Raw genomic sequence first — 26,650 nt, forward strand, 5'->3', positions numbered from 1 at the left:
AAAACTGGGGAAAGAGTTTCATTGATAGATTAGGGAAATAAAACTCACCCATGTATACCGGGGAATTTATAGTCACACACACGCCCAGGGCAGCATGCATGCTCAGAAAAGACCTGAGAAGACCCTGAGCTTTCACCTCTGGCTGATCTCTAGGCTCAGCACAAGCAGAAAGTGAAGGCTAAGGCAGAGTTCAAAATAGCCTGGCTAAGCAGTGAAGGAGTGCCCAGCACAAAGCAAATGTGCCAAGGCTAGGAGAAGGTTTTTTACCTTCCTTCTTTCCTTCCTTCCTCCCTCCCTCCCTTTCTCCTTCTCTCTCTTTCTTTCTTTCTTTTGGTAAATGACTGAAATATCTATTTCTTCCCTACACTATGCAGTGACTTTGAATTCCAATAAGGAAAAAAAAAAAAAAAAAAAAAAACTAAGCTGATATTGTTTACATAAGGTTTAAAAGTTGTGGAAAGGCTGTTATCTGTGAAAGAAATTTTCTCTGGATCTCTGAAAGATCAATCATCTTACTGATCATCTCTGACAATCATAGGCTCTCCCTACTTTCTCCTCTGTAAAGATGGGCAATGAGAGAGAGAAAAATTACCAGAGAGAAACACATTCCAATGTTTGAAAAGACTGGTGTCATTCAAGGAAGGTGAATGACACATTTGAAGAGGATGCTACATGTAAAAGAAGGAAATATGAGAAAGACTAATTCAAATGAGTTAAAGAGAATGAGAGAAAAGACAGCAGTGAATGAAAAGTGAAAAAATCTGACACCCAAAAAGTTTGCCTAGAAATGAAAAATGTGATTTCTAAAAATTTAAAGTTAATTAAAGGAGACAGAGATAGGTAGGCTATATTCTGTAGAAAAGTAAATCATAAAATGTGATGACAAAGGAAGAAATTCCTTTGGACTCAGAGGGAAAGAATGAGGTAAATAAATGGAAGAAAAGATTTAAAATGACATGGAGGACATATCTAGAATTTTTCATTTATTTGTCATTGGAATCATAGACTACAAGAAAGAAGGGAGAATGAAAGAATAATAAAACAGGCGATTGAGTGGTTACATTCCAAACCATGTTCTAAGTTCTCAACATGTATTTACTTGCTTAATTTTCATAACAGCCTTACAGGGTAAATGCTATTATTAGCCCCCCATTATAGTTGAAGAAAATTAGGCACAAAAATGAGCCTTGGTCCAGATTTGGGTGAGAAGGCTTTCAGTTTTTCCCCATTGAGTATTATATTTGCTGTGGGTTTATCGTAAATGGCTTTGAATATATTCAGGAATGTTCCCTCTATACCCACTTTGGCGAGGGTCTTGATCATGAATGGATGTTGGACTTTGTCAAATGCTTTTTCTGCGTCTATTGAGATGATCATATGATTTTTGACTTTTCTTTTGTTAAAGTGGTGTATGATGTTGATTGATTTGCGTATGTTGAACCATCCTTGTGAACCTGGGATGAACCCTACCTGGTCATGGTGTATAATTTTTTTGATATGTTGTTGGATTTGGTTGGCTAAGATTTTGTTGAGAATTAAAAAAGAAATTCTATTCAGCAAGCATTGCTGGGAAACCTGGACAGCTGCATGCAAAGCAATGAAACTAGAACACACCCTCACACCATGCGCAAAAATAAACTCAAAATGGCTGAAAGACTTAAATATACAACAGGACACCATCAAACTCCTAGAAGAAAACATAGGCAAAACACTCTCTGACATCAACCTCATGAATATTTTCTCAGGTCAGTCTCCCAAAGCAATAGAAATTAGAGCAAAAATAAACCCATGGGACCTCATCAAACTGAAAAGCTTTTCTACAGCAAAGGAAACCCAAAAGAAAACAAAAAGACAGCTTTCAGAATGGGAGAAAATAGTTTCAAATGATGCAACCGACAAGGGCTTAATCTCTAGAATATATAAACAATTTATACAACCCAACAGCAAAAAAGCCAATCAATCAATGGAAAAATGGGCAAAAGACCTGAATAGACATTTCTCCAAAGAAGATATACAGGTGGCCAGCAAACACATGAAAAAATGCTCAACATCGCTGATTATAAGAGAAATGCAAATCAAAACTACCATGAGATACCACCTCACACCAGTCAGAATGGCCATCATTAAGAAATCCACAAATAACAAGTGCTGGAGGGGCTGTGGAGAAAAGGGAACCCTCCTGCACTGTTGGTGGGAATGTAAACTGGTACAGCCACTATGGAGAACAGTTTGGAGATACCTTAGAAATCTATACATAGAACTTCCATATGACCCCGCAATCCCACTCGGGCATCTATCCGGACAAAACTCTCCTTAAAAGAGGCACGTGCACCCGCATGTTCATTGCAGCACTATTCACAATAGCCAGGACATGGAAACAACCCAAATGTCCATTGACAGATGAATGGATTCGGAAGAGGTGGTATATATACACAATGGAATACTACTCAGCCATAAAAAAGGATGACATCATGCCATTTGCAGCAACATGGATGGAACTAGAGAATCTCATCCTGAGTGAAATGAGCCAGAAAGACAAAGACAAATACCATATGATATCACTTATAACTGGAATCTAATATCCAGCACAAATGAACCTTTCCACAGAAAAGAAAATCATAGACTTGGAGAATAGACTTGTGGCTGCCTGATGGGAGGGAAAGGGAGTGGGAAGGATTGGAAGCTTGGGCTTATCAGACACAACTTAGAATAGATTTACAAGGAGAAAAAAAAAATGAGCCTTGGATAAATTATAGAATTTGCCCAAGATACACAAGAATGGACAAGGATCTAGATTAAGGGCTGTAACCATGATGTGATATAGTCTTTGAAAATTAAGTGAAATGTGAAATAAAAATGACTCAGTTTTCTCTTCATCATCAGATGGAAACGGATTTGTAAGTAACTTGGTTGCTTCTCACTTGGTTTGAAAGGACAGATGTACCATGAGATTATTTAAATGTCATATTTATTATATTCTGGTACTTTATGGTCTTATATTTGATTGTATTTTTTAATCCATCTGGACTATGCTAGCACATGGGGTAAGGTGAAGATGAAATATAAATATTTCCAAATAATTAAATTATTATCACAGCCTATTTACTGAATTTTATAATTTCTCTAATGATTTGACATGTCATCTATATGCACTAAACTCGATAAATTTATGCTCCTGCTTAATCCTGAATATAATTTATAATTTAAAAACTTTTATATAATTATCCTCTCAATTGAGATTTTAAAGTGTATTAACATGGGTTGTATACGGAATTCCATATTACATATAACAATTTCTTCCGCATCTCTGGTTATATCTACTTTTAAAAATTTTCCAGCTTGAGTTATTTATTTAGGACTGACAAAGATTTTGGCAGAAGGATCATAGGGATTTTACTTCATTGAAGTTATAAAAATTGGATGTTGAAAAAAAACTTACCCCAATTTTTTCAAACATTGTGTGAGATCATGAATAGTCCCATGTGCTGGGCTACCTCCATGGCACTCCCTGCATGTGTGAGCCTGAATGACAGAATGTCTGCAGCCTGAAGCTGGGGTGCCAGTGTGCCCACTGGGCCCTGGTGCTTCTGGCTAGCGTGCTTTGCCGTTCTCTGGCGCAAGTGTTGTACCCATGGCATTCTGACCAGGCTCTAACTTCTGTATGGTCAGACACCAGAGACTGCTGAAAAATATGTTTTTCTCTGGATTCATGCCATAGGGAAGAAAGGCAGCAGTCGTGTTCAGGATGTGCTCTCCCACGAGAACTGGAGCTTGTAAGACATCAGTGGAATGTGCATCCACGGTGCCCGAGTGCACAGTATTTTACTTAGTCTTTCTATAGCCTCACACAGCCCTCACAGATTCCTGGTTATTTGCATGTGTGAAAGGCCCCCAGGAGCTGAATGCTTGTGATACTTAATGTATATCATGCTTCTTGGGGGCATGATCAGCACCTATTCCTCTGTGAAGATCCTAGGCATGACCCTGTGATCTTATATAACCTTTATACAAGGGTGTTCACTGCTCACTTGCTTATTAGAAACAAAGAAACAAAGAGCCTGAGTGGATAATGGTAGGAAATCAGCAAAACAAATTATTCCAGTTATATTGGATATACTAGGCAGAATTGTGGTTTCTACAATTTCTGCACTCTTGGTGGTAACTCCTGTTATGTTACAAGGCAAAAGGAATTTGCAGATGTACTTAAGGTTACTAATTAGTTTATCTTAAGATAAGAAAGATGATCCTGGATATTTGAGTGTGCCCAATGTAGTCACACAGTCCAGCAGCTATAAGCAGAAGAGGAAGACAGTAAAGTTTGAAGTACAAGGATTTGATGACTATTTTGACTTTAAGTTGATGGGACCCCTGAGTCAAGGAAACAGGAATGTCATATCTACAGTTGCGAGTAATTGAATTCAGGTAACTACCGGTGAGACTGGATGAGGAGCTTGGGCCTCAGCTAAGAACTGCAGCCTTTGACAATACCTTGACTTCAGCCTCATAAGACTTACAGGAATTGTGAGATAATACATGGGCGTTATTTAACCTGCTAAGTTTGTGGTAATTTGTTACGGTAGTTAATAGATAACTAATACATCTTGTGAAATATCCTATCTCTCCTAAAGTTATGTTAGAAATAATCATGTATGAGATAGAAAAACTAAACTGAAACTGACTCTAAAGTAGAGAAAAAATGTACATTTCTCATTTTATCTATAATTTATTCCGCCTTCTCTCTCAGTCCCCTTCCACATGTTTGTGGGAAGAATTACATATATTTAATCTACTTTTAGGGCAGTCCAGTCTGATAACTTTAATAGTCACTTGGTCACTCTGGGTAATATTCAGTCACTCTTTCATAAAATACTCTTTCTCATTTTCTTCCCTTTTTCCTGCTTCCCTCTCTAAGTTGCTATATATCCACCAGACTGGATGACTTAGAACTCATGGCATTAGAGGAGGAAGAGGTTCTCTTATCTTCGTGGTGACTTTTGAATTATGCTTGATCTGCTGGTCTTTGGATTCTATGGCCCTGCAGGCATTCAGGACAGAGCATTTTGGCTATTCTAACTCATATTCTTACCTTTCTCAGCTGTGTTGGGCCTGGCAGTTCTCTACAGCTGCTTTTGCACATCCCCATCCCCAAGCCTTGTCTTCCTGGCAGAGTAAGACTCTTTATGGTCCTCTGATATCTCTGCTTTAGTTTGATTCAGAGAAACTGCTTTGTGGTTACTGCTAGAGATGCCCTATCATTCCCTTTCTGGCATACCTTTCAACAGGCTCCACAGGAGGATGCGCAACATTTTAGGATCTTGTCTGTATTACAAAGAAGCTAAAGATGGTCAGGAAAAGCCAAATCTTGGGAGTGTCAGGACATGGACAAGCCTGAGATAAAAACAGAGGATTTATCTGTCGGCCTGTCTCAATTCTCTCCCTTTTGTGTTGCCTTTTTCCTTTACTATTACAACCTTTATGTCATATCCTCCTATAATCAAGAAAAAAGTGTTCTGAATTTATTTTCATGTGTAGAAGGCATATCTCTGCCAAACTCTGGGAGGGCTCTATAAGTATGCATCCTGGAGGCATTGTTGTTGCCATTTTAAATGGGTGCGGGGAGAAGATAAGAAAGCTTGAAAATCCTACCTCAACAAAGCTCATGCATCTCAAACTAATTTCCCTGTGGCAAAATACTAGTTTTCTTATCAGAAGCTGGTTGTTTTCTTGTTCTCTCTCATTTCATTTTGAAACATATGTTCAATCTCCTTCAGGAAGATGGATAAGGTAAAACAGAAAGTATATTAACAGTGCTCTAAATACCAACATTTTAAAACTTATGATCATAGTAAAATGATCTAACTTATTAAATACAAGAATCAAGTTATAAAAGAGTAAGCGAACTATAATGATGCTAAAAAACCCTGAAAACCTGAGTGCTGCAAAGTTAAATTCAGTTGCACAGTAGAAGGTTGTGGAGATTTTGAACTTATTCTTTGTGCCTTTCTTTTTCAACTTTTGTGCTGTGAATATAAATTGATAAAGCAATGGCATGCTATATTTAAAACATATGATATTAATGTACATATTTTCCCTTCTTTTTTCTTCTTTGGTTCTAAATTTTCCCTCTAGTTAATTCCCCCATCTCAAGTTCTCAAGTGCCATGTTGGCTGACAACTCGAGTTGTCATGCAGTCTGAAGTTACTATTCAATGTGAATTGAGATATTTGCAACTTAAGTCCACAGCTCTCTCAGAATGTTAACAATCCCAAATTCTCTCATATCTTAAAATGCATCATTATTTTGTAAGTTTACTGAGCTTGATATTATTTTAATATTTGAATTAGCTAAATTCTTATTGCTCAGATATATTTTTCTTAAAAATCTAATTCAGTGGAAAATCAGAACCATAATGGAATATCACCTCACATCTGTAAGAAGGGCTATTATCAAAATGACAAGAAATAGCAGCTGTTAGTGAAGATGTAGAGAAAGGGGAACACATGGGCACTGTTGGTGGGAATGTAAATTAGTGCAGCTATTATGGAAAACAGCATAGAAATTCCTCAAAAAATTAAAAATAGGACTACCATATGATTCAGAAATTTCAGTTCAATCCCTAACTCAATAAGATATCTACACTATTGTAAATAACATTGTTCATTTCAACATTATTTACAATAGCTAAACATAGAAGCAACCTAAGTTTTCACTGATGGATGAATGGATAAAGAAAGCGTGATGTATATAATTCAGCCATTTAAAAAAAAAGGAATTCTTGCAGTTTGGACCTTAAAGTCATTGTGCTAAGTGATGTAAGTCATACAGAAAAAGAGAAATACTTATGATCTCATATGTAGAAAATAAAAAAACCCTAAAGCACACAAAAAAATGAATTCATAGACACAGAGAACAGATTGGTGGTTGCCAGGGTTGTGGGTTAGGGAGTAGAAGGAATGGATGAAGGGGGTCAAAAAGTACATAATACCAGTTATAAAATAAATGAATCATTGTGTTGTAATATATAGCACAGTGACTATAGTTTATAACATGGTACTGTATTTTTCCAAGTGTCTTAGGGAGTAAATCCTAAAAGTTTTCATCACAAGGAAAAAATATGTAGCTATGTATGGAGATGTTAAACAAACACTGTGGTGATCATTTTGCAATATATAAAAATATTGAATCATTATGTGTACATGTGAAACTAATATAATGTTATATGTCAACTATAGCAGAGGGGGTATAGCTCAGTGGTCAAGCATTTGCCTGCATATCATGTCAACTATACCTCTCAAAAAGAAAAAAAAAAAAGAATCTAGTTGTTTCAAATTCCTGTCTTAGTTCTGGACACAATCAGGAAACAGAGAACATCCCAGTTACTTGAACAGAGATAATTTAATGTAAATAACTGTGAACTAAATACAGTGGTGTTTACTAGGAAACTGAAAGGGTAACTAAAGAGGCAATTTTAAGGTATCAGAGTAGTAGCAATCAAAGGAAACAGCTCTCACTCCTAGAGCTGGGGGAGCAAAGGAAAGTAGCCTGATTTTTTTTTTTTTTTTTTTGTCTTTTAGGGCTGCACCCGTGGCATAAGGAAGTTCCCGGACTAGGAGTTGAATGGGAGCTGTAGCTGCCAGCCAACACCACAGCCACAGCAATGCCAGATCCAGCTGTGTCTTTGGCCTACACTGCAGCTCATGGCAACACTGGATCCTTAACCCACTGAGTGAGGCCTGGGATCGAACACATGTCCTAATGGATACTAATCCTCATGGATACCGCTGAGCAATAATGGGAACTCCTGAATTATTAAAACTTATAACTCAGAAGAGGAGCCCCCAGATCTGCAACTCAGAACTCTGAAAGAGGGAGCACTGGCTGGCTAGTGCTGGTACATCTAATGCGGGAAAAGTAAGGCTGTTTCTGTAAGTGATCAGAAAATTGCAGACTGAGTTGAGCTGCTGCCACAGCTGCCACCAGGGTAAAGAAGCAAGGCTGGGTGTTCTAAAAGTAGGCAGTCAGGAAGCAAGGAAATCTCTGCCTTTCTCTAGCCACACAATCACCCTCTACTGCCCTCTCCAGTCTGACTATAACAGAAGCAGCTGACATAGCAAGAATGTGGTTTGTTCCTAGGGTTTCAGCTCCAGCTTTATTGAGCAAAGATGAAAGAGCTGTTTGGGGGTTGAAAAAGTTACTTAATACCTGGAATAAATATAAACAAATGTAAATATTTATGTTTAAGAGAACCATCTTAAATTACAAATATCTGTTGTAGGAAAAGAGTGTCATAAGCAGATAATCAGCTGCTATTTCAAACAGAAGCCTATTTATTCTTCTTCAATAAATGACAAATGAATGGACAAATAAAACTACCAATGGCATCTTTCACTGAAATAGAAAAAAATTTTTTAAATTTGTATGGAAACACAAAGACCCTAAATAAACAATGCGATCTGAGAAAGAAAAATTGAGCTGGAGCTATCAGGCTTCCTGACTTCAGACTATACTACAGATCTACAGTCATCAAAACAAATAACACTTGAGCTTTTCCTTTGCAAGTTAATGCTCTTAAAGTTTAGCACTAATTTTACATATTCTCATATTCCTCTTAGAAAGTAAAGGATTTCTCTGCACATTTTGAATAACAGTCCTCTATCATGTCTTTTGCAAATATTTTCTCCCAGTCTTGTGGCTTATCTTCTCATTCTCTTGACATTGTCTTTCACAGAGCAGAAGTTTTTAATTTTTATAGTCTAGTTTCATAGTTTTGCATTTTATATTTTGGTCTGTGATCCACTTTGAGTTAATTTTTTGTCAAGAGTAGAAGGTCTGTGTGTAGATTCATTTTTTGGCATGCAAATGTTCAGTTGTACCAGTACCAATTGTTGAAAAGACTATCTCTGTTCCACTGTGTTGCCTTTGTAGGAGGATGTTCTTTTCCATGTGGAATATTGGAAAGAATGCCAGATCTGAATCAGGATTAAGAGCATAGGAAATGGTGTTGGATGGGCTGGTCTCGAAGCCATGCTTTTGCCCTTTCCATTCATAAAACTTTAGGAAAGACCCTAATACTTGATTATTAATATTTGTAATTTGTTAGTGTGGAATAAAACTAGTTTATCTATTAAATGTGCTTTTAAACTATGGCGTATATGAAACAAACACCCTAAGCTTGACCAATCCACCTTGAATGACACAGAGATATGGAGTAATATAAAAAAGTATTGTGCAAAGATCACTGTGCTGCAGTGGTTCTCAGTGAAGTAAATGGATTAATAGCATTGACATCACCTGGATACTTGGTAGAAAAGTAAAAGTCTGGACCCGAGTTAGAGCTGTAAAAACTCTGGGAATATGTTCCAGCAATTAGTGGTTAAATCAGTCCTCCAGGTCATTCTGATGCACTCCAAAATTTGAGACCCACTGCTGTAGTGGAAACCTGTCTTTGTGACATTGGGCAAACTACCTCCACTCTCTGATAATCAGTTTACTCCCCTATAAAAAGCAGCATCAGCTCACGTGGTTATTAAGGCCTCTTCCACCTTTAATAGTCTGTAATTCTTCTGTCATGAACTGCTAATATATTTATGAATAGCTAACATGCCAGGCACTTTGTCAGCTGCATAACATGTCGTATTAAAAATAATTATAGACAATCCATAAAATATAAAACTGATGGTTAGTCATTTATGTAACTTGTTCAGGGATAATGCAATAGTTCATTATGAAGTCAGGACACCAAAGATGCCAGTCTCTAAAGCTGTGGGCCTAATACTTTGCTATATAAACTCATGGGGATGGCTGTCAGCACTGCAGATCTGTTTCTTATTAAGACACAGTCAGGAACAATGTATTCTAGCTTTTGGTCAGTAGTCTTCCATCAAATTTCCGACAGATTGAACTAAAGCTGCTAGTAGAAGTTTCCAGTGGAGGATAGATGTAAACCAAAACCCAAATATCCCTGTTTTTTTGATAAAAACTTTCATTTTGTATAGCATTCCTGACACCACCACCCCCAATTAACATCCCTTCATCTGATTTTATGCAAGGTGGAGCAATGCAAAAATTCAGATATGGCCATTAAAATTGTTATTGTCAGATGATATCACTTAAAAACTAAGAAGTCAATTATAATCACGTCTTCAAATACAAGAAGGCAAATTCGATGGGTATATTAGATAAGATATCTTTAGTTAGAGTATCCAGAGGTGTTGTTTGCTTGGAAAATTTAATTATGGCTGACTCATAGATTCCTCTTTAAAATGAAGTAAGAAATGGTCTTCTCTATCACCTTCTAGGTAAGTTTTGGCTAGAGTTAGCCAGCTCTTTGACAATCTTTTTTATTCATGTCATAATATAGTGTAGAAAACATTGAATGAAAATCAAGAAAACATAGATTTGAGTTTAATATCCTCTAAATCTAAATCCCCTTATCCGAAAACAATGATGATATCTCTGTTTATTTCCCAAGGGTTTAGTGAAAAACAAGTATGATGATATTGGACAAAATGTTATTTATAAAGAATATAATCTTTTTCAATCCTTACTACTTTGTGTGTAAAGAATCTACATGTTTCTTATAATGAAATGAGTAATTTTACAGGTTGTACACAGCAGTCTTTACACAGAGAAGGAGAAAAACATGCTTCATTTAAAAGTTAAAGTGGAGTAAATGGACTTTATAGTCATTTCTCATTTCAGTCTTTGACAACATTTTAAGTTTTAGTAGAACTGTACCTTCTATTAATGTTTATTTATCTTTGTTTTCTCATTTAAAATTTTTAATAACTTAAAAATGTTTGTATAATGCTTAATATATTCCAGACTTTGGGCTAGATACAGGGAAAATGAAGAGCTTATTGTTAAGGGACACGATCAGACTTCTATATTAAAAAATTCACTTATAGCAAATATGTTAAGTCCCATGATAAAGGGTGTTGAGAAATATATGGATTTAACTGATACATAAGTGACATTCTCATTAGGATTTGATGAATGTCTGACTGTGGAGGGTGAGAGAGAAAGAGAAACCAAGGACAACCTTGGCTTGGGAAGCTGTGTAGATAGTGGTCTCATTCAGTGGGGATGAGATTTTGAAGACTTAGCAGCTTTGCCTGGGAAGGTGATGTGTTCAGTACAGAACACAATTAGTCTGAGGTGTCTTTAAGTCACCCAAATAGAAGTGTCAGTTGGTAAGTTGATTTATATAAGTTGAACTCCAGAAACAGAGTTTTAATTTGGGGTTAGGATTTAGGAGTCATCAGCATGTAGATAATAAATTATCCATCTTCATAGTAAGACAGTTATATAATCCTCTTCTAGGAAAAAACATACTTGACATACATGAACTCATAAGCTAATTTTTTAGTCAACATTCAGGGATTCTTCTTTAAATGGACTAAGTGAGCACACTATTTCAATAATGGAGATTGAATGTGGTCAACACATCATCTTTCATAATTCAGATGTGGATTTATATATGGGCAGGGAAATTTGTCACACAAACTGAAAATTCATTCAAAGAGATAAATTGAAGCAATACATGCCAAAAGTTTGAGCTGGGCAACAGAGGTGACTATATCCATGGTAATGGAAAATTAAATGTGATGTAGGGACATAAAGTCATAGGCACAAATCTTTCTTCTTCTTCTTCTTTTTTTTTTGTGTGTGTGGTCTTTTAGGGCTGCACCCACAGCATATGGAAGTTCCCAGTCTAGGAGTTGAACTGGAGCTACAGCTGCCAGCCTATGCCACAGACAGCAATATAAGATCCAAGCTGCGTCTGTGAGATACACCACAGCTCAAGGCAACACCAGATCCTTAACCCAACATTATTTATAACACTGAAAAACAACCACTGAAATCCGCATCCTCATGGATCCTAGTTGGGTTCGTTACTGCTGAGCCACAAAAGGAACGTCCCATAGGGACAGATTTTAAAACGATGTTGTATGTGAAATTATTAATAAAATAAAAATTTATAAATTAAAATACTGATAGCATGATGTTATTTATGCAAGTTTAAATATCTAAAATAAAAAGCATGATAGATGTGTATATATGTATTTAGAGAGATTCAATTATAGATAAATATAAATGACCAAGTTTCCCTTCAGATGAGGCTTTGCCAAGGACATAAATCAAGCATCTTTGAACAGGATGCTATAGGGGAGGAAAGAGTAGTGGCCACAGGGATGAGGGAGAGTAAAACAAAATTCAGCAATCAAGGATCCAATATGGAAATGTGATAACAGTGTACCTTAATATAAGGAGTGTGATTAATTCATCTGTGCCAGATTAAAATAGAAAATAAAGAAAGGAAGGAGGCAAAAGGCAAAGACAGAGAAAGGGACACAAAGAGAAGTAAATGTGAAGATGGTTAGACACGAAGAAAGACATAAAGAGAGGAAGTAAGAAAAACCAAACGGTGTGTTTATTTCAGCATGTGGAGTTTATACAAAAATTAAAATGTATTATCTAAAGATACAGCTGTAAAAATTTTGTAAACAAAATTAAAAAATTAAAAAGCAAATCTGGGAAAATATTTGCAAAATATATGACAAAGAATTATTTTCCTTGGCATATTAGGAAATCTTACAAATTAAGAACCCAACAGCAAAGAACATTTATGGTACAAATAGTTCATAGTAGAGAATTATAAATATCTAATAATTAAATGAAAAGTTGCCTTAAGTTACTTATGATTAAAGCACTCTGAACAACAAAAAAGGCAATTTGATTTATCTACCTATTATGTTGTCATAAAGTAACAGTTTTACAATGCTCAGTGAGCAGAAGGATTCTAGAAATTTGATATACTGCTGTATATGACTGACATAGTTCCATTTAAAGGAACCATATCAATTGAAACTTTAGATTATTCTCTTTGGGTCAGACATCTTGGAAATTATCCTGTATGTTTATTAACACGTGTGGAAATATATATTTACTGTCTATATAATATGGGCAATTAATTTAACTTCCATGTGCCTGATTTTTCTCATTCATAAAAGTAAGGTAATAATTTCTTTTCTTCTTTTTTTTTTACAGCTACACTGGCAGCATACCAAAGTTCCCAGGCCAGAGGTCGAATTACAGCTGCAGCTGCAGCTTATGCCACAGCCACAGCAATACTTGATCCAAGTTGCATCTGAGACCTATGACTCATCTTGTAGCAATGCCAGATCCTTAACCCACTGAGCCAGGCCAGGGATCAAACCTGCATCCTTATAGAGACAGCAGTGGTCATAACTGCTGAGCCACAATGGAACTCCTAAGATAATAATATTAACTACCTCATAAAGTTGGTTCGGGGATTAAACTAGTTATTGTATATAAACTACTTAGAATGGTGCCTGGCACATAGTGATAATAATAGTGGTAATAACATTAACAATACTACTGATGCTGCTAGTACTAGTTGTATTTATTGCAACATTATTTATAATACTGAAAAACAACCACTGAAACTTAAATTTTTTTCATCAGAATGCCAGTTGAATTAATTATGATATATCAGTCCAATGACACATTCTATGTGTGTAGTGAGATAAAAGGTTTCAATAATACATTATTAAGTGAACAAAGGGAAATGCAGAACAGTGCATAATCTAAGTTTGTATTTATATGAAAAAGAGAAGTATATATGTTATATGTGAAAATATATAATTGTTGACAGAAGTTATTGATGGAGATGGGATGCAAGAGATTCTTTAAAATGCCTGCATTCTTAAGTCCTTTGTTATTTTTATAATAATAAAAGCACTGTCATAATAAATATAAACAGGAAATTTTGTTGCTATGGAAAACCACTCTCAATATATTCCTAAGTGAAAATAGCAGGGTATGGCAGTAAATATTTATTCATTCAACTACTCATGTATGCATATATACATATAATTTTGGAAAGCTATATGCAAGCATATAAACACTGATTAATCTCAGTAGTGGAATTCTTGGAAGTTTTATTTCTTAGGTTTACTTTATTTCTACAAATTTTAAAAAATAAATATTACTTTGACATAAGGCAAACAATTATTATAGATATTTGCATATATGTATATAGAAAACATTAATATTCACCTTGTCAAATGTAAAATTAGTTATTTAAATCTTTATGGTTCTCTGTATCTTCTATAAACATTCATTAATATTTAAATTAGAAAAGTGGCATATTCTGAGTTTAATTTCAGCTTTGAAAATTCCTAGCCATAGGAAATTAGCCTATTTAAATATTTTTTTTCTGAGCCTTAGTATGCTTATTTGCAAAACCTGAGGATCAAATTAAAAACAAATATGCAAACATTTGACCATTCTGTCAAATCTTCACAAACGTTAGTTGCTGATGTTATATAAACTTATATGAGAGCATCATTTTCAATGCTGATTGAAAATAGTTCATAAATTAGAAAATAAAACAAAGATCCTGGTGCAATTAATTATTCACCATATAACAGTCATATTCAGAAGGTATGCCTGCTCCACCAATTCTCTCTGCCATTCTTCTGGCAAAACTCAGAGGACCTTAACTACCTTTTTAAGTGATTCTGTTTTACTTTTCTTTTCACATTCAGCTGTGTCTAAAATAATTTGTTTAACCTAAGAGAGGATCAATTAATTTGATCTTAAGTGGAATAAGCTTCACTAATCATTGCTTTTACCTAAAGTGATATTTTCGTAGCTTTTATATATTTTTCTTATCCTTGGGAAACATTTAACATTTTGTCGTATTTTCATTCTTCCTGGCTTTTCAGCATTCTCCTAATTACAGGAAATTCTCCTAATTTCTCCCTTACTGTCACAATATACTGAACAGTTTTGTTGTGTCTGTTGTTTTGGTGACATAAAAAAATGCTTTAAATAACACCATATATACTTCGGCTAATTTATGCCTGAGAGTCACAAGTTTGGCCCCTTGCCTTTTTGATCGTGCCTCTGTGAAACTAATTCTCTTTCATCTAGGAAAGTTTTACCAGATCCTTTTATGACTTAGGTTTAGTTAGATAATGAGAATGGAAATTTTAGAATTTATGACTACTTGGTGTTTGTCTTCATTAAGGGGACTTAAGGTTCTGAAAAGGACCCCTGAATTTAAGAAGCCTTGAGTGCCTTCATATAGTTGGTGACTGTCAAGTGCTAACTGATACTACTCTATAAGTCACGGGCTGCTAAGATCACCAGATCAGATACCCAAAGAGAAACATCAGAAGTTGTCTCCTTCACAGAAGCCCCTATACACTGTTTGTTGGGAGTGCAAATTGGTATAATATTTCTGGAGAACAATCTGCCAATTATTATCAAAATTTTGTATCAGCAACCCCATTGCTTAGAATATATCATGTGGCAAAAGTTGGCCAAAATATGCCCGGGTATAATTTAAAGCATTATTTGTATTAGCAAAACAAGAGACATAACAAAACTGCTCAGTATATTATGGTAATGAAAGAGAAATATCCTTATTCTTAGGAGATGCATGTTGAAGAGCTCAGGGAAGAACAGAAAGGCTAGAAAATGTTAATGTGGTTAAATCTAGTAAGTTGAATATTTAGGTGTTGTTAAAAAAAATATTCAATGACCTTTGTTAAAGGTGGTAGGGCAGATTTTATATTCAGGACCATCACAATAGATATAGGGACCACTGCAGTGGGACTTTATAGTGGGAGAGAAAGATAGAGCTCAACTCCAACTTTAAATACCACACGGGTAAGTGAAAATATATAGCCAATATGACCAGGCTGGGTATCAGTGGATGGAAAATTACCAAGAGAAAACTTCAAGGGTAATGGCACTGGGGATGAGGGAGAGTGGTGGTTTATGGCCAAACTCACCTAACAGGATTCTTGCTAAAGACAGGCCAGGGTGATTAGACCACTTGGGAGATGGGCAGAGGATAAAGAATCTGATCAGATATCAAGGATTATCACATATAGAAGATATTGAAATTGGGGTGTTATTGCTAAAAATAGATTTTAGAGGAAGTGCACATATGGGCTCAGGAGATGTTATGATTTATTTATACAATGATGGTATGTTGTAGTTGTCAAACAAAATAAGGTAGATCTGTTTGTGCTGGCATGAAACTCGACACTAGATATATTTTCAAGTGAAAATTGTAATTGGCAGGAAATTGTTCATGCTATGATCTGAAAAGGATTTGAAAAATTACTTTAAAATAAGACTCTGGGGCTATGATGGAATAGCCCGGAAGGAAAACACTCCTACTGAGGAAAATTAGAAGTCCTAGTCAATGCAATAAGGCAAGAAACAGAACAGAAATCAAATCATAAGAACCAAAAAGGAAGAAAAAATTGTAATTATTTGCATATAGCATGTTTTAGTGTTTTTAAGTACACTAAAAAATTTCAAAGCTATTGGACATAGACATAATTAGAAATCATTCATGACTTTAGTAATTTGATTCAAGATGGATATTAAATATCAATTGTGTATTTATATAAGAGAAAATGCAAAGAGGAAGTGAAATTTTAAAAATTCCACTTATAGGAGTTCCTGTTGTGGCTCAGTGGTAACAAACCCAACTAGTGGGGGTTTGATCCCTAGCCTTGTTCAGTGGGTTGAGGATCTGGTATTGCCATGAACTGTGGCATAGGTCTCAGATGTGGCTCAGATCCCACGTCACTGTGGTTGTAGTGTAGGCCAGAAGCTACAGCTTTGATTCAACCCCTAGCCTGGGAACTTCCACATGCCAACCTAAAAAGAAAACCAATCAACCAACTAAACAAACAAACAAAAAAACCCCTAGAACTCATTGCAGCACTGTTCACAATAGCCAAGACATGGAAACAACCTAAATGTCCATCAACAGATGAACGGATTAGTTAAGATATGGTATATATACACAATGGAATACTACTCAGCTATAAAAAAAAACAACAAAATAATGCCATTTGCAGCAACATGGATGGAACTAAAGACTCTCAAACTAAGTGAAGTAAGTAAGAAAGAGAAAGGCAAATAACATATGGTATCAATTATATTTGGAATCTAATATATGGCACAAATAAACCCTTCCACAGAAAAGAAACCCATGGACTTGGAGAACAGACTTGTGTTTGCCAAGGGGGAGGGGGAGGGATTGGGATGGACTGGGAATCTGGGGTTAATAGATACAAACTATCACATTTGGATTGGATAAGCAATGAGATCCTGCTGTATACCACTGGGAACTATATCTAGTCACTTATGGAACATGATTGAGGATAATGTGAAAAAAAGAATGTATATGTGAGTGCGTCACGTTGCTGTACAGTAGAAAATCAACAGACCACTGTAAACCAACTATAATGGAAAAAATAAAAATCATTTAAAAAGAAAAAAATCTAATAAGAGATATAAAAGTCTTTACCAGAAAAACTCCTACAATATGGTTGACAGGTATCAAAGATGTGAATAAATGGAGAGTATGTTACATACATGGATTGGGAGATTCAATACAACAAAGACATAAATTTTCCTCAAGTCAATTTTTACATTAAATGGTATCCGAATTAAAATACTGTTAGTTTTTTTTCTCCAGAAGTTGATAGGTGATTTTAAAATTCATATCGTATTGCATAGGGCCAGTAACCAAAACGATCTCGAAGAACAACAAAGCTGGAGGTTTTAAACTTAAGTGTAAGTATCTACTTATATTACAAAACTATAGAAATTAAGAAAATGTGGCATTGGTACACAAACTGACAATGGGACAGAATGAAGAATGCAAACAGAGACCTACAATGCAATAGGATTGGGGGAAATAATGATCTTCTCAGTAAATACTGCTTTGTTAATTGGCTATCCATAAGGGAAAAGGATATATTTTAATCACTACTTCACATATACACAGGTCAACTCCAGATCATCTGCAGAATAAAATTAAAAGATTTCAGAGATAAGTACATGAGGATCTTGTACCATGATTATAGAATTGTCAAAGAGTTATTAAATAGGACACAAAAAGCACTAGTCATAAAATTAAATGAATTGAAATATAATAAAATAAAGGAATTCTGTTTATCAGAACGATTAAGTGAAAGTAAAGGCAACCACCAGAGTGAGAAATTATATATACATATATAAAGAACTTATGGCATCAAGTAAGAATCAAATAGATAACCTAACAGAAAACTGGGCAAAATATTTGAACAGACATTTCACCTGAGAGAATACCCCAAATGGCTAATAAACACATTTTAAAAAATTTCAACTTCAGAGTTGCTGTTATGGCTCAGCAGAAATGAATTTGACTAGGAACCATGAGGTTGCAGGGTCGATCCCTGGCCTTGCTCAGTGGGTTAAGGATCTGGCATTGCTGTGAACTGTGGTGTAGGTTGCAGATGCAATTTGGATCCTGCATTGCTTGGCTCTGGCGCAGGCCAGCAGATACAGCTCCAATTCAGCCCCTAGCCTGGAAACCTCCGTATGCCACAGGTGCAGCCCTAAAAAGACAAAAAGGCAAAAAGGCAAAAAAAAAAAAAAAAAAAAAAAAAAAAAAAAAAAAAAAGTTCAACTTCGTTAGCCATCAAGGAAATAAATTAGAACCATAACATAAGACAGTCTACATACTTATCTTAATGGCAAAAATGGAAACCACCAAAAGCCCTAAGTGTTGGTCATAATATGGAAAACCTAGAACTCTCTTCACTGCTAGAGGGAATAAATTTATTTTGAAAAATTTGCAGTATCAACTAAAGCCGAACATATGTATACTTATAACCTAGTTCTATAGGTATATAGCCAGCAGAAATGTGTACGTATTCTCATGTAAAACATGTACAGTCAATTCTATAGCATCTACACGAATTTTTAAAGTTATAGTACTATGCAAAATCTCACAATAAAATCCACAGGATTATGGAAAAAATGGACTTGAGGCAAAATACTCAAATACATCATCAGTGACACATATAAAAGGTGAGAACATAATAAAAATGTGAGTGCTATTTTACACATGTTAAATGGTTAAGAAATACATAACTACTGAAAGAAATATGGCACTTTAATTTGAAATAGACCCAGTTTCCTTTTGGAAGTGGACATCAAAGGTAGCAGCTTGAAAATTATTGTAAAATGGTAGAAGGGGGTGTATTACTTTCCTAGAGCTGTAAGAATTACCACAGGCTTGGTGGTTTAAAATATCAGAAGCTTATTCTCTTACAGCTATGGTGGCCAGGAGTCCAAAATTGAGGTCTAAAGGGCCGCGCTCCCTCCAGAGACTGCAGGGGAGAATCCTTCCTCATCTCCTCCAGGTCCAGCGGCTCCAGGTCTTTCTTGGCTTGTAGCCTCTCCCCTCCAATCTTTGCACCCATTTTCATGGGGCCTTCTCTCTTCTGTTTTAGAAAGACACTTGCCATTGGATTTAGGACCCTCCCACATAATCCAGACTGCTCTTATCTAGATCCTTAATTACATCTACAAAGATTCTTTTCTAAAGAAGGCCATATTCATGGGTTTGGGGCTTCAGGACTTAACCAATCTGGGGACCACCATTCAAACCAAATTTGTCATCTTTCGCAGTTATAAATCCTAGATCATGCTTTTCTGTCCTTGAAGAGTAGGCCCTTTGGGGCATATGCTCATAATAGGTAGCTGTTTCATCAAAAAAAAAAAAAGAAAGAAAAAAGTTCCAATGCATAATCTTCTTCATCAATGAACCTTACCTCTGTATCACTGCTGCCAGTTCTTTTGTGGTTTTCTCATTTGCACTCGTGGCTTTGCCTGAGAGTCAGAGGCTTTGGAAATTACAACATATTTTAAACCACCAAAGCAGCCATTACCAGCACTAAAAGGAACTATTTCAGCAGGATTTGGCAGTTTTTGTTTAATATCTTTTTTACATAGAGCATGCTTTCCCTTTGATCATGAAAAAGGTTGTTCCTGGCTTTTTCACTTTTTGTTAATCCACAGTGTCAACAAACTTTCCATTTCTTTTATTTCTTTCGGTCTTGCTCTTATGACTAGCATTTGACATTGTTCTAGTCTTTCTAAAGAAAACAAAACAAAAAAAGGCACCAGATGGTTCTGGAATAAAACAGTTTAAACATCAGTTCTAGCATTTATTAACTGTATAGCCTCAATGGAGTAACTTAACTTCTTTATGCCTCAGTTTCCTCACCTGCTCTATGAGTTAAAAAATAATGCTTACTTCATGAGGATGTTGTGAAGATGAAGAGAATTAAAAATGCAAAGTGCTCAGAACAGTAGCTGGCACATGATGTGCTGGTAGAATACTTGCCATTATTCACTCTGTTTGATAACCTATATTTTTATTCAAATTATATTTTGGGAATATCTTTCTATGTCTACTTACTTCTTGTACTTTTAAGTATATAAGATGGCCTTCTGATCTCCAGAAATTTCCCCATTCCTATTGTGGGAATATTGAAAATTGGTTGATGAAGATCTCATGCTGGGCTTATGACCCTGTTTTTTCCTAGATATTATTTCTTTAGTTTTATATCTATGCCATATACGTGTGTGTGTGTGTGTGTGTGTCCTTTCTTTGTATCTTTGTATTTTATCCCACTTATTTTCACTGGTTCCCCTTTTCATTCTACTTTTCTACTTTCTCAGAATTCATCCTAACTTCCTCTTAGTGACTAGGTGACTTTAGATCCAGGTTATTATTGCTAAATTTATATGCATTTTGTAATGCTTCCATTTTTGTTCCTTCTACTCACAAATTTTATTTTGGCAAAGACATTTATTTTCTACCCGTAGTTAATAGCTATTTTTACACTTAAATTTATGTTTCCCTGCTTCCTATGTTCACTCTGGTTCTTTTATGCCAAGAAGTCTTACCTACTCGTACTTTTATTTGATTTATCTTTCTCATTTAGTATAACTTTTTAAAGAGAGGAATACTAATAGAATATTTATATCCCCTTTTATATATAAAAATGTACTCTTGTCACCTTAAAAGTAACCAAGGTATAGCAACACAATATAGTTGGCTACTGAATACTTGGGTCATAGTTTTTTCTTTAAATCTCTATAATTACTTCTCTTCCATTTTTCTTCTGCATCTGATTTTTGTCTTCCTCAATGATCTAGGAAGCTGTTATCAAATTAACAGCCAGTGATGCGAGGTTTATCTTTGGATGTACCCGCTATAGCCTCTCAAAAGCCTCTTTCCCAGATGACAGAGAACTCAGCAGACACAACTTTGAAGAAGGTGCAGTAATATATGCATTTTCTGCATCCATCTGCCTGTCATCTTTTGGTTTCTTGTCTCTAGTTAACAGCTTTCAAAGTCACTTACAGTTGTCTCTGATCCTCTCCCTGTCCTCATTATTAGGTCCTCTTGAACAATGGAATAGAAATTATTTTCTTTCACATACTCTCCTCAAAGAAAAAAAACAGCACAATTTTGCATAGTAGAGGAAATTTCCAAGTAAAAGAAAAGCTCTGCATCTAGCAGCAAATACTGCAATCATCCCATTTGTCATACGGAAAAGTTAGGTTCAGAGAGGTTAATTCCTTGCCTCTGGATATGAAGTGGCATAACTGCTACATGATATGGGAGAGGCACAGAGAGTTCCCCAGGGTGGGGGGAACAGGAGGCTTCATCAGGGTGAGAAAGTTTTCTCTAATACTAATTTGCTGAGTGTTGTTTGTTTGTTTGTTTTTTTGTTTTTAATCATGAAAGTATGTTGGAAATTATCAAATGCTCGTCTGTATCTATGAGATGATAATACGGTTTTGTCCTAAATTCTATTGATATGGTATAGTACGTTAAAGATCTTTGAAAGGTAAGCTAACCTTGCAGTCCTGGAATAAATCTCATTTGGCCATAGTGTATTAATTCTTTTTTTGTGTGTGTTTTGCTGAATTTGATTTACAGGGTGATGCCAGCTTCATGAAACTCTTTCCTGGGAGAAGTCTGCCAAAAAAACCTGGTATTAATTCTTTGTACTTTTGGCAGAATCAATGAAATCATTTTGGCCTAAGTTTTTCTTTGTGGGGTGTGTTTTGATTGTTAATTCAATCTCTTTTCTTGTGATTGGTCTATCCGAAGAGAAGTTTTTCCTTTCTCTTTCCAATGTCTTAAGTTAGAAGGTTAGGTTATTGATTTGAGATCATATTTTTTTTAATAGAGGAATTTACAGTTGTAAAATTCCCTCTAATTTCTGCTTTAGTTGCATCCAATACATTTAGGTATATCTTCATTTTCATTCAGGTCAAAGTAATTTCTGATTTTCCTTGTGAATTATTTTTTGACCAACTGGTTGTTTGGGAGTGTTTTTAAATGTCTATGTATGAGAAATTCTCAAATTTTGTTTTGTTACTGTTTTCCAATTTTATTGAACTGCTGTCAAAAACCATAACTTATTTGTTTTTGAATTTACTAATGCTTGTTTTGTGGTGTAGCATAAGGGGTTTCTGGGAGAACATACGAATGCACTTGAGAAAAATGTATATTCTGCTGTTTTTTGGCTGGGGTGTTCTATGGATATCTATTAGGTCTGATTGTTTACAGTTTGCTCATGTCCTGTTTCCTTGTTGATCTTTTGTCCATTCATTCTTTTCATTAATAAAAAATGAGATGTTTAGGAGCTCCCACTGTGGAGCAATGAGATTGGCAGCATCTTGGGAATGCTGGGACGCAGGTTTGATCCCTGGCCTGGTACAGTGGGTTAAGGATCCAGCGTTGCCACAGCTGTAGCTTAGTTCCAGGCTGAGGCTTGAGTCTGATCCCTGGTCTGGGAGCTCCATTATGCTGTGGGGAGGAAAAAAAAAACTATTATTGTTGAATTATCTTTTTCTTCCCCTCAACTCTGTCAGTTTTTGCTTCCTGTATTTTGGTGCTTTATTGTTAGGTACTTATATTTTTCTTTTTCCACTGTAGCACAGGCTCTGCTCTTTAATGAGAAGTGACCTTACTGTCCTATGCCTCAGTTTCCTCATCTGTAACATGGGAATCTTAGTGGCATTCCTGAGGAAGATATTTTCTGTCCTTTTAGGCTGAATTGACCAGTTCAACACCCTGGAGCTTCAGCTTCTAAAGGAGGGGGCTTTTCCCAGCCCTCTGTGTGTCCCAAGTCAATCTGTACATATTTTTGAAAACATTATAAAGGTAGCGCTCTAAATCCTGGACACGAGGGAGGCCCAGCTCTCTAATTGGGGTCAACAGATTTAGCAAATAAAAGTAAAGAATGTAGGTTAAATTTGAATAATTTCTAATAGCTTATGCATATGCACACTGAAATAAAGTAAAACCATTGCACTGGCATATTAAATTATTCACATTAATCAAATTAAAATTTGTTCATTTTCATCTCAAATAAATTGTAAATATCTAAGTTGTATAAAACTTTCTTTAGTTATATTTCCTTGATGATATTTCTTTAATAGTTCTTTGTTTTGCAGAATTTGCTTATAAAATTCCTTATAATTATGGACTACGTTCCATTTACACTGTAACATAGCTTCTTTTGTTGTCACATAAGATTTATTTCATTATTTTGTCCATTCAGTTTTCATTAATGAGAAAATATACTCACCATTAGCCTTATAGGCTAGCCACTAAACATTTATAGTCAAAAGTTTACCACTCTGAGAAAGCTTTTCATGTTAGATGTGCTGAAGTATATAATGCCATCTTTCATGGTAAAAACTTGCTTTTACAGTTTTCTAGGATCATGTTGTATTTTCTGAGTTAGTGCTTTTAAAAATATTTTTCCCTGAAAAAGGAGCATTTTCTCAATGTTCATTCCCTTCTTTTTCAATACTATGCATCATCCACTTGCTCTCATGCTGGAACTGTATTCAGTCACATTCACGTAAAAGAATTGAAATCGTCAACCAATAAAACTCATTTGATAAGATGGTGCATGGCAAACGCTGCAATAATTATCCTCTTCAGATAAGAATTTCTTTTCCTGTTCATAAGTAATGTCATGCCTAGAAAGGAAAATCTTGACAAAGAAATATTTTTCTTTGGTCAATTCTTTCTTTAACCCATTCAGCATATTTCTTTGAGCAACAGAGTACTTCAATAACAGTTTGTTCTGCTTTCAATTTGAATAATCCTTTTGCTAAAGACAGCTTAAAAACTATGAACAAGAAATAAACAGGCTTCACTCAATGAATTATTTAAAGTCAACAAGAACTTTGGGGGCCACCAGAATTAAAATATAATTTAAGTCCTCCAAAATAAATTGAGGATTCTCTCAGCTGCATTTGTTAATGAGAGCCAACAAGTTTTTGAATTTGGGAGAACTGAAGAATCCTGAATGCAAAAAAGCCACAAAAATCCATTAATTGTTCAGTTTGAACATTGCTGAAGGAAGAATAATTTTATGACTGCTACTTCAGTATTAATAAAGGATACAGACGTGGTTGGAACAGCATTATGCAGAGTATGGAGAGGACAACAAGTACCTCCCATAGACTCATCCAGGCCTAGCTTCAATTTTGAATAAAATTGTTTTCATCTTTATACCATAATCTGTATTTTTATTGCTTCCATCAATAATAGTGTAGTTAAAAAATAACTTCTAATTAAATAAGATTTTTCTACAAATATCTATTTTTGTTTCTGGAGTCTCATCTGGAAGGGATTTTACTTGCAGCAGCCTTATAAGTCAGCTCCTCTCATGAGAAAAATATTGCACAGGCAAAAAAAAATTTTTTTTTTGCATTGTGATTACTTTTAATCATGGCTTTGTCATAAAAAAGGTGAGACATTTAGATCATTGATAATCTCTGTAATAGTAAAAGGAGATATTACATTTTTTATTATTGCAGTAGATTTCATCCTGGCACTTGAGAATTTACTTGCAGTTTTTGAATCCGAAAATACTTATGGTAGCAGTATATTCAAACAGTCATTTGAGCTGAAAGACTAATAATGATATACAGCATGGGAAGCCATTACAATTTCTACCATGATTCTTGTATCTTCATCTGAATTTCTCTTAATCAAAAAAATTGCTGTTTTATCACTTCCTTTGCTGGTAGTTGAGGAAATTGTACATCTCTTATGCTTAGTCGTCAGTATAGGCTGGCTTATAACTGACTTTTAGTTTTCCATACTGAATAACAATCATATACTATTTGAAGAACTATAAAAGGGCATTTCTCTCATTTAATAAATGACTACAGTTCAGAAAATTATCACAAAATTTACACCTGTGTTTTGACATTTGGTTGTTCAAATATGCACAAAGAACAGGTGATACCAATCATTCAGAATTGAAAAGGTTGTTAATCTTTGCAGATGACATGGTACTATATATAGAAAACCCTAAGGACTCCACACAAAAACTATTTGAACTGAACAATGAATTCAGTAAAGTAGCAGGATACAAGATTAACATCCAGAAATTGGTTGCATTTCTGTATACTAACAATGAAATATTAGAAAAGGCTATAAAAATACAATACCTTTTAGAATTGCACCCCCCAAAATTAAATATATAGGTATAAACCTGATCAAGGAGGTGAAAGACTTATGTGCTGAGAACTGCAAAACATTAATAAAGGAAATTAAAGAGGATTCAAAGAAATGGAAAGATATTCCATGCTCCTGGATTTGAAGAATTAATATCATTAAAATGGCCATACTATTCAAAGCAGTCTAAAGATTCAGTGTGATCCCTATCAAATTACCCATGACATTTTTCAAGGAATTAGAACAAACCCCAAAATTTATATGGAACCATAAAAGACACAGAATTGCCAAAGCAATCCTGAGGAACAAAAAATGAAGCAGGAGGCATAACTTTCCCAGACTTCAGACAACATCACAAAGCTACAGTCATCAAGACAATGTGGTACTGCTACCAAAACAGGCATACAGACTAATGGAACAGAATAGAGAACCCAGAAAGAAACCTAGATACCTATGGTCAATTAATCTTTGACAAAGGAGGCAAAAATATAAAATTGGGAAAAGACTGTCTCTTCAGCAAGTGGTGGTGAGAAAAGTGGACAGCCACATGTAAATCAGTTAAACCAGAACACACCCTCACACCATGCACAAAAATAAACTCAAAATGGCTTAAAGACTTAAATGTAAGACAAGACATCATCAAACTCCTAGAAGAGAATGAAGGCAAAACATTCTCTGATGTCAACTATACAAATGCCAGTCTCCCAAAGCAAGAGAAATAAAAACAAAAATAAATCAATGGGACCTAATCAAACTGACAAACTTTTGCACAGCAAAGGAAACCATTAAAAAAAAAAGACAACCTACAGAATGGGAGAAAATAGTTTCCAATGATGAAAACAAGGGTTTAATCACCAAACTATATAAACAACTCATACAAATCAACAGCAAAAAAACCAACAACCCCATTGAAAAATGGGCAGAAGGCCTGAAAAGACATTTCTCTATATGGATGGCCAATGGGCATATAAAAAAATGCTCAACATCACTGATTATTAGTGAAATGCAAATCAAAACTACATTGAGGTACTACTTCACACCAATCAGAATGGCCAACATTGGTAAGTGTATAATTAACAAATGCTGGAGAGGGTGTGTAGAAAAGGGAACCCTCCTACACTGTTGATAGGAATGTAAATTGGTACAACCGCTACAGAAAACAGTGTGGAGTTACCTAGGAAAACTAAATATAAGAGTTCCTGTCATGGCTCAGCAGAAATGAATCTGACTAGCATCTATAAGGACACAGGTTCA

At 35.3% G+C, this 26,650-nt stretch overlaps 1 protein-coding gene across 4 annotated transcripts in view; it reads right to left on the reverse strand.

The window, feature by feature from the left end:
* Nucleotides 1-26,650, reverse strand: part of LOC146396914 (uncharacterized) — a 225,114-nt gene that overhangs the window by 171,634 nt on the left and 26,830 nt on the right. Inside the window, exons 2-4 of one of the 4 annotated variants that reach the window (XR_014828198.1) lie at nt 21,263-22,720; nt 19,662-19,985; nt 17,344-17,864 (exon numbers count right to left, since the gene is read on the reverse strand). The exons of the other annotated variants lie outside the window; for them this stretch is intronic. The gene's annotated coding sequence lies outside the window, so the exon portion shown is untranslated. Of the gene's footprint in view, nt 1-17,343; nt 17,865-19,661; nt 19,986-21,262; nt 22,721-26,650 lie in introns of those variants that run through there. 4 annotated transcript variants of the gene reach the window in all.

The sequence above is a fragment of the Sus scrofa genome, chromosome 14 (genome assembly GCF_054392235.1).
Source record: "Sus scrofa isolate SSC_HxYL_T2T_F1_AM1 chromosome 14, Sscrofa_HxYL_maternal_Yorkshire_Landrace_v2.0, whole genome shotgun sequence".
Lineage (NCBI taxonomy): Eukaryota > Metazoa > Chordata > Mammalia > Artiodactyla > Suidae > Sus > Sus scrofa.